Raw genomic sequence first — 13,308 nt, forward strand, 5'->3', positions numbered from 1 at the left:
GCTCTGCACCTGATTCTCCGAGAGTTTAGACAGGGGAATGTCCTGTAAGAAGGTTTGAATGTCCTCCATGGTAGGGTGTGAAACAAATGGGTCTGATTTTAGATTATATAAGGATTCGTAGAAGATCTTAAATTGGTGAGCAATTTGTAACGGATGTTCAATATGGGCCCGCGAGTTAGGATCAAGTAAAAAGGGGATTTTCGTTTTTTGCCTCTGTTGTTTAAGGCGGGAAGCTAATAATTTGCCGGCTTTGTTATTTTGTGAATAGTAACGAATTTTAGTTTTGCGCAGTGATTTCTCATATTCAGAGACCATCGCTAGACGTAACTCTTGACGGATGCTACGTAGGTTCTCAGCTTGTTGGGCTGAGGGCGCGGTCTTGTTTAACACCTCCAATGCAACAATCGCTTCGTGAGATCAGTAATTATGGCTGCCCTTTGCTTCCGTTCGCTATGTCCCATACGGATTAAGGACCCACGAATGTATGCTTTATGTGCATTCCACAATGTGCTATCCTGTACATCTCCCGTGTCATTACTCCTAAAGTATTCTTTCAGGTCCCTCAAAATATCCTGTTTATATTTAGAGTGAGCAAGAAGATATGGATTACATCTCCAGACAAAGGTGTTATTAGCAGTATTGTGTTCTTGTAATGTGAGGGTTATGGCTGCATGATCTGACCAAGTGATCCCTTCAATCGTACAGTTCACTAGACGGAGCAAGGAGTTCTTGTCAGTAAGGAACATGTCTAGCCTAGAATAACAGTTGTGTGGACTAGAATAGAACGTATAGTCCCGTTCTGTGCCATGTTGTATTCTCCAACTGTCATACAGGTCTTCCCGCTGGATTAAGGTTTTTAAAAGGGGTTGTCCCAATCTATCACTTGAGGTGGAATCCATAGTTACATCCATCACCATATTAAAGTCCCCACATACAATGACCTTGCCATCTTTGTGTTTGTTTAGGGCTCTAAATACTTTATGCATGAAACTCAACTGCCGCGTATTAGGGGCATATGAGTTAACTAGAGTAGTTTTTACGTTGTTAATGAGGCACACCAACACAATATAGCGACCATTAGGATCTATCTGGACATGAACCAAGTGAAATGCTACAGTGTTCCTAACCGCAATCATTACCCCTTTAGATTTATTGTGAAAGTGTGAATGAAAGACATGCGGGAAAGCAGGGCACTTAACTCGGTGTGCATCTTTAGCCATGAGGTGCGTTTCTTGTATGCACAGGATATCGCAGGCCTGTGATTTGGCCTCTTTCCACATATAATTACGTTTTTGAGGGGTATTCAACCCATTTACATTTAAAGATACTAATTTAAGCGGCATTTGTACATTGAAAATAACATGCTAGGACTCCTTCTCCCACGCCCCCACATCTTGAGCCCCGACCTACCCACCGGAATCGTATACCAACAGATCCAGGGAAAGGACCGTTTATGAATCCTTTGACCCATGTTTAGATAAAGGGGAAAAAATCAAAGTTAGGATTAGTAGTTTCAAAAGAACATACAATCTGCCCAAAGGTACAATGCAAAACTTAGTCATATATGAAGCATAGTTTCCAACACATAAATCATACATAACATAGAACAAAACAGCAGCCAAGGCTGCTAAACATACGTGTACATGGGGGAAAACAGTCATTGTGAAGTGGAATCCAAGATGGACGTCCTGTGCACCAATTTTTTGCTGTGCTGAGCCCTTTCCAAACCCCGTTAATTGTGCTTGCGGGTTTTCCGTGAGACCTGTTGCCAATCAGCCAACAAATGACGTGGAGGGTTTGTCCCTGATGTGGTCGGGAGATGGATCTTCATGTTCCACTGTTGTAACAACTGCAGACCTTCATCCAGAGTTCCAATGACATGCATATTGTTGTGTCGTTTCACCAAAAGCTTCACCGGGAACCCCCATCGATACATTATTTGATTTTCCCTAAGCGCTGCCGTGATGGGTGCCAAATTTCTTCTCAGTTGTAAAGTTGCGGCCGACAGGTCTGTGAAGACCGAGATATTACTGTACCGAGCTGGTATCTGATCCTTTCTCCTAGTGGCCTGCATCAAACTTTCTTTGACATGAAAAAAGTGAATGCGCGCAATGACATCACGTGGGACATCTTCAGCAAGGTGTTTGGGCCTAGGGAGACAATGTATTCGTCAATGATCAAGTCCCTTTGTGAGCACTCGGGTAACATGTTTTTTTATAAAATCTTGTGCAAATGCATTGAAGTCTTGAGGGTTAACTTCTTCAGGGATGCCCCTAAACTTGACGTTATTACGCCTCGATCTGTCCTCCATGTCCGCCATTTTAGCCTTGACTTGGGCTAAGTCATCCGCCATATCATAATGCGCATCGATTAATTCGTTATGAGATGATGTGACTTCACCCATTTTGTGTTCTAGGTGTTGTACTCTGTGTTCCACCTCTTGCACAGAGGCAGACAGAGGGTTAATAAGGCTTGCCATTCCTGCATGCAGGGATTGCTGTAAGGCTAATAACATATTCTTTAACATCAGTTCAGTAACTGGCTTTGCAGAGGACGGTAAACTACCCAGCACATCACATGAGGCCTCTAGAGGTGTCTGAGGTGTAAAAGCTGCAGTGAAGGAAGATTGTCTTACCCCATCTGAGGGCTGAGCAGAGCTGGCCCAGTTGCGTCTCTGTGAGCCAGGGCTCCTGCCTGAAGGAGAAGATGGCGCCGAAACAGCAGGCCCACGTGGAGCGGAGCATATAGAGCGGGTGTCGGCGTCCTCGTGGTGCGACCCAGGACTAGTTACCGGGAAGTTCCCCTTCAACAGGGGTGAATTCAAAGTCCCCACCGGGTCTGAGCTGCGCCGTTTGTGCGTTGTCAGCTCTGATCTAACTGCCGGCGGCGAGACCGAAGTAAGTGAACCGGCCTGGGAGCCTGCTACTGCAGTGTCTGCAGCATCCCCGTCCTCCAGCGGTATGAGGGGGTAGAAGTCGGTGAGTTTCACCGGTTTGGGGACCAGACGTCTCTTCCTCGGCATCTCCAGGTTTCAAGTACACACTATGCGGGTGGAGAGTTTGGGTATAAGGCAGTCAGCCGTCGCTTTATGTCGCTGGGTGCAGGAGCTCGTCTATCAGGCGTCCATCTCTCTCCACAGCCAAGCCACGCCCCCCAGAATCACTAATTTTTGGTCATCAACCCTCCCAAAATATAGAATAAAAAGTGAGAGCTGCAGGGAGCCACATACCCCCGATACACTGACGGTGCCTCCTCATAGTCATGGCATTATAAGGACTGCTCTCACATAGGTCAATGTATATGGACGTAGAGGCAGGGGGCACGCCGTTATCCTATACAGAGACACTGCCCACTGTGCCATGGAGGAGGTGGACCGGATCCTCATTCACACTCTGAGGACTTGTGGCACAGAAATCCCAGAAGAGGTCCAGAATGTCCGTCAGTTCAACACTGAACTCATAGTTGAAGCTGTGGTAAGATGTCTGCGTGTGATAAACCCGTCTGTGGGTTCCAACGTCATTCACATCCTGCCCCCAGGGATGTCGGCTCGTTTCCGTATAGGCACCAGCCTGGCGCAGGCCTGTCAGGACCTGGGATATACTGGGGAAGTCGGTTACCAGACTTTTCTATACAGCAGCGAGCCGGATATTCGAGCACTTTTGATTTTCCTGGCTGAGAAACTTCCAAGACATTCCCATGAAGATGCTCATCAACCAGCAGGTAAATCTGCAGTGCTACAGAGGGAGATTGCGACCAAGATAATGCAACAGCTCTCTTTTCCATGGCTGCCACCATCTTGCCGAACAACAGCTGCAAAACGTTCTCAAAGTTTATGCCGGTTGCATAGTTTTCACGCGCAAGCCTTGTCCCTTGCTGGAGATTCTTCATCCAAATCCATACCCCCTGAACGTAAGGAGTATTGGGAGAGATACCTGCCTTTTGTTAGCACACAGCTGCCTCACGCCTACTCTTTAGCAGCCTCGCTACTTGAGAGAAACACATCTGACCTCAGTGCCGTTCAGGAGTGGGAGGCTGAGTGGAAAAGCCAAGGTCTTGCCTCTCGTTTGTCTCCTGAGGAGTACCGCAGCAGGAAACGCCAGCGTTTGCAGAAACGGATACAGGATCAGCTCTACCAATGCAGCCAGCAGCTTTCTGAGAATCATGTTCCAGGACCATCCACGCAAGATCTTGTGGATATGCTGAAAGCCTTCTCCGTGGAAGGGGGGGTGGATCAAAACAAAGGTTCCAGGTTCACCCATGCTCAGAAATTCACCCACCAACAGGACCCTCAAGTATTGACAGAACAGATGCAAAGAGCGGCTGAAAGTCTTCCTAAAAAGGACACACAGGATGCACAAGCAGAGCAGGAAGAACTGTCTTCTCTGCAGCAGCAGATAGAGCATATGGAACGAGATATCCAAACCCTATCTGAGAGCACCAAGCTTCTTCATCTCACTATCACTCAGGTGGAGGAAGAGGCGGGTAAACTCCAGCAGCACAGTGATGAGAAAGAGACCGTGGTGAAAGTGAAAAAGAGAGCGGTTACAGGCTATGGTAGATAGCAGTAACCGGCGCATGGCGAACCTTGTAGGACAGTGGGAGTCTCATCGTGTGCGTCTAGTGTATGAACACAGAGAGTTGAGGAGACTCCAGCAGGAAAAAGAGGACGAATCTTCACGCTGGATGAAAGACGTTAGAGATTTATACGACAAAATTCGAGCTGCAGCTGATGAAGCCAGACGCAAGGAGGACCTGTACAAACAGCTGGTTTCTGAGTATGAGTCTCTGCCTAAGGACATCTCCCGTGCTGCCTATACCCAACGCATCTTAGAGATTGTAAGCAATATTAAGAAGCAAAAGGAAGACATCACCAAGATCCTTTCGGACACTAAAGATCTGCAGAAGGAGATAAATAATCTGACTGGAAAAGTCGACCGGACATTTGTAGTGACTGATGAGCTTGTGTTTAAGGATGCCAAGAAAGATGAACCAGTCAGAAAGGTCTACAAATACCTGGCTGCCTTACATGAGAATTGCAGTCAACTAATTCAGACCATTGAGGACATGGGAACCATTTTGAGAGAGATACGTGATTTGGAAGAGCAGATAGAGACAGAGGCGGCTAAGAAGACTCTGAGTAATCTGCAGAAGATCTTGGAAGATTACAAGGCCATCAAACAAGAGAACGCTCTGCTGCTGGGTCGCACGAGGGAGACTTAGAGAAGCTTGACATCTTGGTGTCTTTTCATTGGGGCTTATGTCATACCCAGGAAAATTGCTGTTTATTTACTGTCATTGTACTGTTGCTTTAGTATGCAGGTTTTAATGTGCTTTATTCTGTAATCATGGTTGGTACTGAATTCACTTCCCTACATGACTCAGCAGAAACATAAATGGGCTGCTTCACCTTTAAGATGTATTCTCCAGAGAGAGGGGAGGGGTGTAGCTAGCTGGGGACACAGGAACAAACCTCACCCAGTGCAGTGTGTGGAGCAGCGCAGTGCAGAAGTGAGGAGAAGTGTGCAGCAGCGTGCAGCAGAGGAGAGCAGACAAGTCAGTGTCTAAAGTTGGATTCAGGGAGATGCTGCAGCAGACATGTGGATCTGAGAGGAATTCTGTGAGAGGATCAGCTACAGTCATGTGGAAGTGAAAGGAGTGCATGTCAGTGTGTGTTGCATGTGGCACAGAAGCCAGACAGGGAGCTTGGACACTACTGAGAGTGCCTAGAGCAAAACATGGAGCTTGCACACAGCCTAGAATCCCCAAGGGACACCATTCCTCTGTGATAGTGCAACTGGATTGGGACAGTCAGCAGCACACCTTCCAGCACAGTATAGAGAAGAAAGAGGAGCAGAACTCACAGCACACTTGGAGGAATTACAGACAGAGTCAGGGAGGTGAAGCAGGAACCACCATTTGCAATACCCTGTGATATGTTTATACTACTTAAAGACATGGCCTCTGTAACAAAAGTAACCACCAAGCATATTGTGCCCAGTAAAACTACTGTGAAAGTTTATTGAACCCTGTCTCCTGGAACATCCTTATTTCGGGGTACACCACATAACATCCCAGGGGACAGAGAACAGTGTATCCTACAAGCACCACTTATTTCACTGGTTCTGCGGCCCGAGGCGCGGGAGAGAGAAAGTGCGCCACCGTGACCAAAGGGCGCGAATGCCAACTTCAGCTCAGAGAGCCCCGCCCACCGCGACTCGGCGCCCGCGTTACCACAAATTGGCGTCACGAACAGGATGTACCACGAGGTGTGACCTTAAACATGTGGTCCTGCGGCAGCCATCTTGTGAAGGAAGCCGCGATTCTCTTGGAGAGCGCAGGACTGTGAGATCGCTCTGTGTGTGTGACAGTAAGTGGATGACTGCACTGTTTTCTTGTTGCGTATTGTCTGCAGGGACAGACTGTTGTTAAGTAAAGAAAGCAGGACCGGAAGGTCTCTAATAAGAGATGGAGGGAGATAGTGAACTGCCTGGCAGCAGTGGGACCCCCAGCACAGCACACGCAATGCCAATAACGATGCCGTATTATTTTGGAGCGCCCTGGCTCCCCAACTATAATGGAGATGCAAACAGCCTGAGAGACTTCAAGGAGAAGCTGCAAGCCATGTTCCGGCTGTACCCGGTTACCGTAGAGCAAAAAGTGGAAATGCTGATCGGTCAGTTAGGAGGAGCAGCCTTGAGGGAGGTGAAGTCCTGGCCTCACACTGAAAAACGGACAGTGGAACGGATTTTTGAGCGGCTGAGCACTACCTTTGATACCCGGACTATCTCTGAACTAAAGATGCGGTTCTTTGGCACGAAGCAACAGCCTGGTGAGTCGTTACGCAATTTTGCCCTCAGTTTGCAGGAAGCGTTGCATGCTATTAAACAAGTGGATCCACATGAAGTGCTGAATACAGACAGAACCCTGAGGGATCAATTCGTTGAAGGAGCAAGGAAAGAGGCTACAAAGACGCAATTGAGAATCTTAGCACTGCAGAACCCTGACAGCTCGTTCCTAGACTTTAAAGAGATGGCCATCAGAGTCCTAGGGACCGAATCAGAGTCCAACCCAGTCCAAACCCGCCCCGAACAGAACCCCAGCGGTGCAGCGCCAATGTCTGGCATCAACAAAATTGTCACGCAGTGCGCTCACACACAGGTGCAGGATGTGGCAAAGGAGTTGCAAGTGCAGGTTGCAGAACTGGCTAAAGGTCTGACAGAAATGTGCCAGGAGCTGAAAGAATTTAAACAGCAACGCCGACAAGATGAAGACTGCTGGTCTCCGAGAGGTAGGCAACATTACAGCCCCGGTGGGGACAGTTATAGAAATTTTGGGAGAAGGCCCACTGACCAGTTTGATTTCCAAGGAAGACCCATTTGCAGGCGGTGTAGGAGAAGTGGTCACATTGAGCGAGAATGCCAGCATTTAAATGTGAATCTCCCCAGGCGAAGGACCAACCCTCGGGAGGAGAGCGCATAGGTCCAGATCAGTCAGAGTGGATTCCCCGATACATTGGGCACTGTCCTGTGGTCACTATCCAGATAGATGGAATCCCGTTTGCAGCATTGCTAGATACCGGTTCGCAGGTGACAACAATACAAGTGTCACATTATGAACGGCATTGGAAGCTAGATCAGCTATTGAAACCTCCACAAACATGGATTAATGTTATAGCCAGTAATGGACAGATCATTCCCCATCAAGGATATTGGGAGCCAACAGTCAGAGTTGGACAGACCGAACTCCCACAACAAGGCCTGATAGTGGTTGACGTTCATGATGATGAATTTCCCCCAGTGGTCCTAGGCATGAATGTGCTGCAGAACTGTTTTGAAGAATTTATGGTGGCCATGAAGAAGGATCTGGTCTTAGCCCCATCGTCAGAAGGAAGATTAATCCAGCAAACTCTCCGCTTGTCGCATGGACACCAGAAATTTGCCAACCCAGATTGAGAAATTTGCAAGGTCCGAGTGACTGACAGACGACCAATATTGCTGCAACCAGGTACAGAGACTATGATACGGTGCAGGGCACGAATGGGTCTGCGTGGTCATACACAATTTGCCAACCAAAATGCCATGACAACAAGGAGAGGAACCCCGCCCCCATCTAAACAAGTGCCTCTTAATCTACAAACAGAGAAAGTACATTGGGCTCAGGTCCAGAAAGAAAGCAGAGTCTTGGAAAGTTTAAAAACCCTTCTTGAATCTGGAAGAAAACTCAGCAGGAGTCAGCGTATCAGTGCCGATCCAGAGTTGGTCAAACTGTTAAGGCAGAGAAGACGGCTATTCATAGGAAAGGGTCAGCTATACAGACGCACTCTAGATCCAATCACTTATGAACGTGTGAATCAGATTGTGGTGCCCCGGCAGGATGCCAGCATAGTCCTCGAAGCTTACCATGACCAGTCTGGTCATTTTGGGTGTCAAAAGACTGAAGCCACTATAAGAAGACGGTTCTTCTGGATTGGAATGAGAGAGGACATTGAAAAATGGTGTCGAGAATGTACTTCATGTGCAGTGAGCCGAAGAGAGCAACCTGGCCAGAAAGCGCCACTACATCCTATTGTGAGTCATAAGCCGCTGGAATTAGTTGCACTTGACCATGTGAAGCTGGAGCCAAGCAGAACTGGGTTCACCCATGCTCTGACCATCATTGACCATTACACAAAGTTTGTTGTAGCAATGCCCGTGAAGGATTTGACAGCCAAGACCACAGCTGAAGTCTTCTGGAAAACCTTTGTTCTACCTTATGTATATCGTAAACAGATTTTGACGGACGAAGGGTCTGCGTTTGAGTCCCAATTGTTTCAAGAGTTGTGCACCCTCTATGGCTGTAAGAAGTTACGAAAAACTGCGTACCATCCACAATGCAATGGACTCTGCGAAAGAATGAACAAGACACTGATAGAAATGCTGAAAACTGTGCCTACTCATCGAAGAGCAGATTGGCCCATTCTTCTTCCAGAGCTAACTTATTTGTACAACAATACCGTCCATTGTTCCACCGGATACACTCCATACTTCCTGATGTTTGGTCGTCAAGGCAAACTACCATCTGATATAGCTATGGAAATTCAAGTCAGCGATACCATCAATCCACTACCACGAACAGACTGGGTAGCAGACCATCAGCGTCGCCTAAATGAAGCCAATGAAATGGTTGAGAACCGGATGAAAGTCGTACGTCAGAGACAAGAAGAGGACTATAATTCCAATGCCAATGCTGAACCTTTGAAAGTTGGAGATCGAGTCTGGTTAAAGAAGAACCACAGAAACAGCAAGCTAGATGACTATTGGGAACCAAGGCCGTACACTGTGAAAGCCATTCCTCATCCAGAAATAGAAATCTACGAGATTGGAAAATAAAACTTAGAGAGTACCAAGGTGGTACACCGTAATCAGCTGAAACTTTGCCTGTTGAAGGACTCTAGAGAGGAAACCATTCCAGATGAGACACCCTCTGAGGGAAGACTGGAGTCACCCATGGAAACTGCAGGTAATATGTTCCCGTTTGACTGGCCTTTCGGTCCTTGGATGCAACTAGGTGTCCCACAAGTTGTCCCTAGCCAAAGTGTGCTGATTGAGTCCCACCCACAAGTTGTTCCGAGCTACTGTGAACTTATTGACTCTCAGCCCCCTACTACTTGTGATCCTCCTAGAAGGTCGGAGAGAGCCACCAAAGGTAAAATTCCTGAACGATACTGTGACTGAATAGACATGTCTATGCTACAGACTGTTTCTATGGAGCCCTATAGTTACATTTGACCCCCCAGTTGGCTCATGCAGCCTTGATTTGATTTTTTGAGACCCAGAGACTGTCCTGAACTTTATTTTGAAACCCATGTTGTGCACGTTGCACCACATCTCTATTGAGTCTATTGAAGTGCATCGCAAGGATTGTCGGCTGTACCATGCGCCTTGCTAATGGCGTCAGAAGATGTCTTGCCATATGGACGTTGTTGCTGGATATATTGAGAGACACTAGTTTTACAGTATTGCCTTAATATTTTTGCCTTTCAGGAACGCACTATGGACATTTGCCGTTATGATGCAAAGTTTACCTTTGATATGTGAATATGTCATATTGCATATTTTTGTCCCGTTTTTGTTGCAGGAGAGACAGTGTCGGGGACGACCCTGATTTTACCGGGGACGAATGTGATACCCAGGAAAATTGCTGTTTATTTACTGTCATTGTACTGTTGCTTTAGTTTGCAGGTTTTAATGTGCTTTATTCTGTAATCATGGTTGGTACTGAATTCACTTCCCTATATGACTCAGCAGAAACATAAATGGGCTGCTTCACCTTTAAGATGTATTCTCCAGAGAGAGGGGAGGGGTGTAGCTAGCTGGGGACACAGGAACAAACCTCACCCAGTGCAGTGTGTGGAGCAGCGCAGTGCAGAAGTGAGGAGAAGTGTGCAGCAGCGTGCAGCAGAGGAGAGCAGACAAGTCAGTGTCTAAAGTTGGATTCAGGGAGATGCTGCAGCAGACATGTGGATCTGAGAGGAATTCTGTGAGAGGATCAGCTACAGTCATGTGGAAGTGAAAGGAGTGCAGGTCAGTGTGTGTTGCATGTGGCACAGAAGCCAGACAGGGAGCTTGGACACTACTGAGAGTGCCTAGAGCAAAGCAAGGAGCTTGCACACAGCCTAGAATCCCCAAGGGACACCATTCCTCTGTGATAGTGCAACTGGATTGGGACAGTCAGCAGCACACCTTCCAGCACAGTATAGAGAAGAAAGAGGAGCAGAACTCACAGCACACTTGGAGGAATTACAGACAGATTCAGGGAGGTGAAGCAGGTACCACCATTTGCAATACCCTGTGATATGTTTATACTACTTTAAGACATTGCCTCTGTAACAAAAGTAACCCCCAAGCATATTGTGCCCAGTAAAACTACTGTGAAAGTTTATTGAACCCTGTCTCCTGGAACATCCTTATTTCGGGGTACACTACATAACATCCCAGGGGACAGAGAACAGTGTATCCTACAAGCACCACTTGTTTCACTGGTTCTGCGGCCCGAGGCGCGGGAGAGAGAAAGTGCGCCACCGTGACCAAAGGGCGCGAATACCAACTTCAGCTCAGAGAGCCCCGCCCACCGCGACTCGGCGCCCGCGTTACCACACTTACATCTAAATTTATTTACGATCCTGTACATAGACTGCACATTTCTCATAATACTGGATTCACATCTGTAACAAAAATAGACCTCACTAAGGAAGCAATCTTTGCGCAACTTATTGTGCTTGCGATGCTGTTCAAGTTGCAGCCTGCAGAGGGCAGTACAGTGCAAGTTATTTGACAAGTATGTTCCATCCTGATGAAGTGTGCAGTACTGGAAGCCTAATGCGGAGTGTAGATGCCAGATGATCTAATCCGTTACCTTTTTTTTTTTTTCTTGGAAACTAGTTGAAAAACAACAAGTTTCTTGTACGGAGGAATCAAATAATTTTTGTAACATTCATATCTGTAAATGAAAACATTTCTATAAAGACAAATTGAAGCTGAAAAAAAAAAAAGAATAAAAAGTGATCAAAAAGTCGCATGTATCCCAAAATAATACCAATAAAAACTACAACCCGTCCCGCAAAAAACAAGCCCTTACAACGCTTTTTTGACTGAAAAATGAAAAAATTACGGCTCTCAGAATATGGTGACACGAAAAAGAAATAATTGTATCGAAAAGTGATTTTATTGCGCAATCGCCACAAAACATAAAAAACCTATATACATATGGTATCGCCGTAATCGTACCGACCCGCAGAATAAAGTAAAATATCATTTATAGCGCATGGTGAACACTGTAAAAAAAAAAAATACAAAAAAACATTGTCAGAATTTGTTTCTTTGTCACTTTGCTTGCCAAAAAAAATCTAACAAAAAGTGATAAAAAAAATCACATGTACCCTAAAATGGTACCAATGAAAAGTACAGATTGTCCCGCAACAAATAAGCCCTCACACGGCTCCGTTCGAGAAAAAAGAAAAAAGTTCTGGCTCTCAGAATATGGCGATGCAAAATGTGCAGAGTGTTCCAAAAGCGGATAAGATCGGGCGCCATTTATCAGTGCGACACCGGCCACATGTCTGCGGATTATTATTTATTTACCCCATTACTATACCCTCTTATTATGCCCTGATGTACTCTGCCCAGATTACATATACCCCCACATTATAAATTGAAATACCAGAAAAACCCCAAACAGAACTATTACCAAGCAAAATCTGCGCTCCAAAAGCCAAATGGCGCTCCCTCCCTTCTGAGCCCCACAGCATGCCCAAGCACCAGCTTACGTCCACATATATGATATTTTATATCCGGGAAAACCCGCTCAACATTGTATGAGGTATTTGTCTTCAGTGGCACAAACTGGGCACAATATATTGTGCATTAAATTGGCATATCAGTGGAAAATGTTAATTTTCAATTTGCACCATCCGCTGCGCATTAACGCCTTCGTGCACCACGACTTTATAGCCGTCGTGGTGCGAGGGGTTATATATGAAGCGGACTCACGCGCTGCCCCCGCTCCATATTCTGCAGGTGTCAGCTGTGTATTACAGCTGACACCCGGGACTAACGGACAGGAACAGCGATCTCGCTGTTACAGGAGCCTGTAAAATGACATTATTCTGCAATACAATATTACTGCAGTGTATTGTACCAGTGACCTAATGATCGCTCGTTCCAGTCCCCTAAAGGGACTTTTGGGAGGTTTCCACTGTTTTGGTACCTCAGGGGCTTTGCAAATGCGACATGACACCCGAAAACCATTCCAGCTAAATATGAGCTCCAAAAGCCAAATATTGTTCCTTCCCTTCTGAGTCCTGCCGTGGGTCCAAACAGCAGTTTATTACCACATATGGCATATTGCTGTAATCAGGACAAATTGCTTTACAAATTTTGGGGTGATTTTTCTCCTTTATTCATTGTAAAAATTAAACATTTCTATGATTTTCATATTCACGGCCTAATTCCACTAAATTCAGCAAAAAAACTGTGGGGTCAAAATGCTAACTATACCCCTAGAAAAATTCCTTGAGGGGTGTAGTCTTCAAAATGGTGTCAGTTTTGGGGGGATTCCACTGTTTTGCTTACTCCAGGGCGTTGCAAACGCGACATGGCACTGAAAAACAATCCAGAAAATCTGTGCTTCAAAATCCAAAATCCTTCCCTTCTGAGATCTGCCGTGGGTCCAAACAGCAGTTTAGTACCACATATGGGGTATTGGCGTAATCGGGAGAAGTAGCTTTACAAGTTTTGGGGTGCTTTTTAATCTTTATTCCTTGCAAATATT

At 46.2% G+C, this 13,308-nt stretch overlaps 1 pseudogene; it reads left to right on the forward strand.

Annotated features, from left to right (window-relative positions):
• The first annotated feature begins 3,359 nt into the window (after positions 1-3,359).
• LOC142697977 (coiled-coil domain-containing protein 22 pseudogene) lies at positions 3,360-5,249 on the forward strand (annotated as a pseudogene).
• The last annotated feature ends 8,059 nt before the right edge of the window (positions 5,250-13,308 follow it).

This window comes from Rhinoderma darwinii (assembly GCF_050947455.1).
Source record: "Rhinoderma darwinii isolate aRhiDar2 chromosome 10 unlocalized genomic scaffold, aRhiDar2.hap1 SUPER_10_unloc_9, whole genome shotgun sequence".
NCBI lineage: Eukaryota > Metazoa > Chordata > Amphibia > Anura > Rhinodermatidae > Rhinoderma > Rhinoderma darwinii.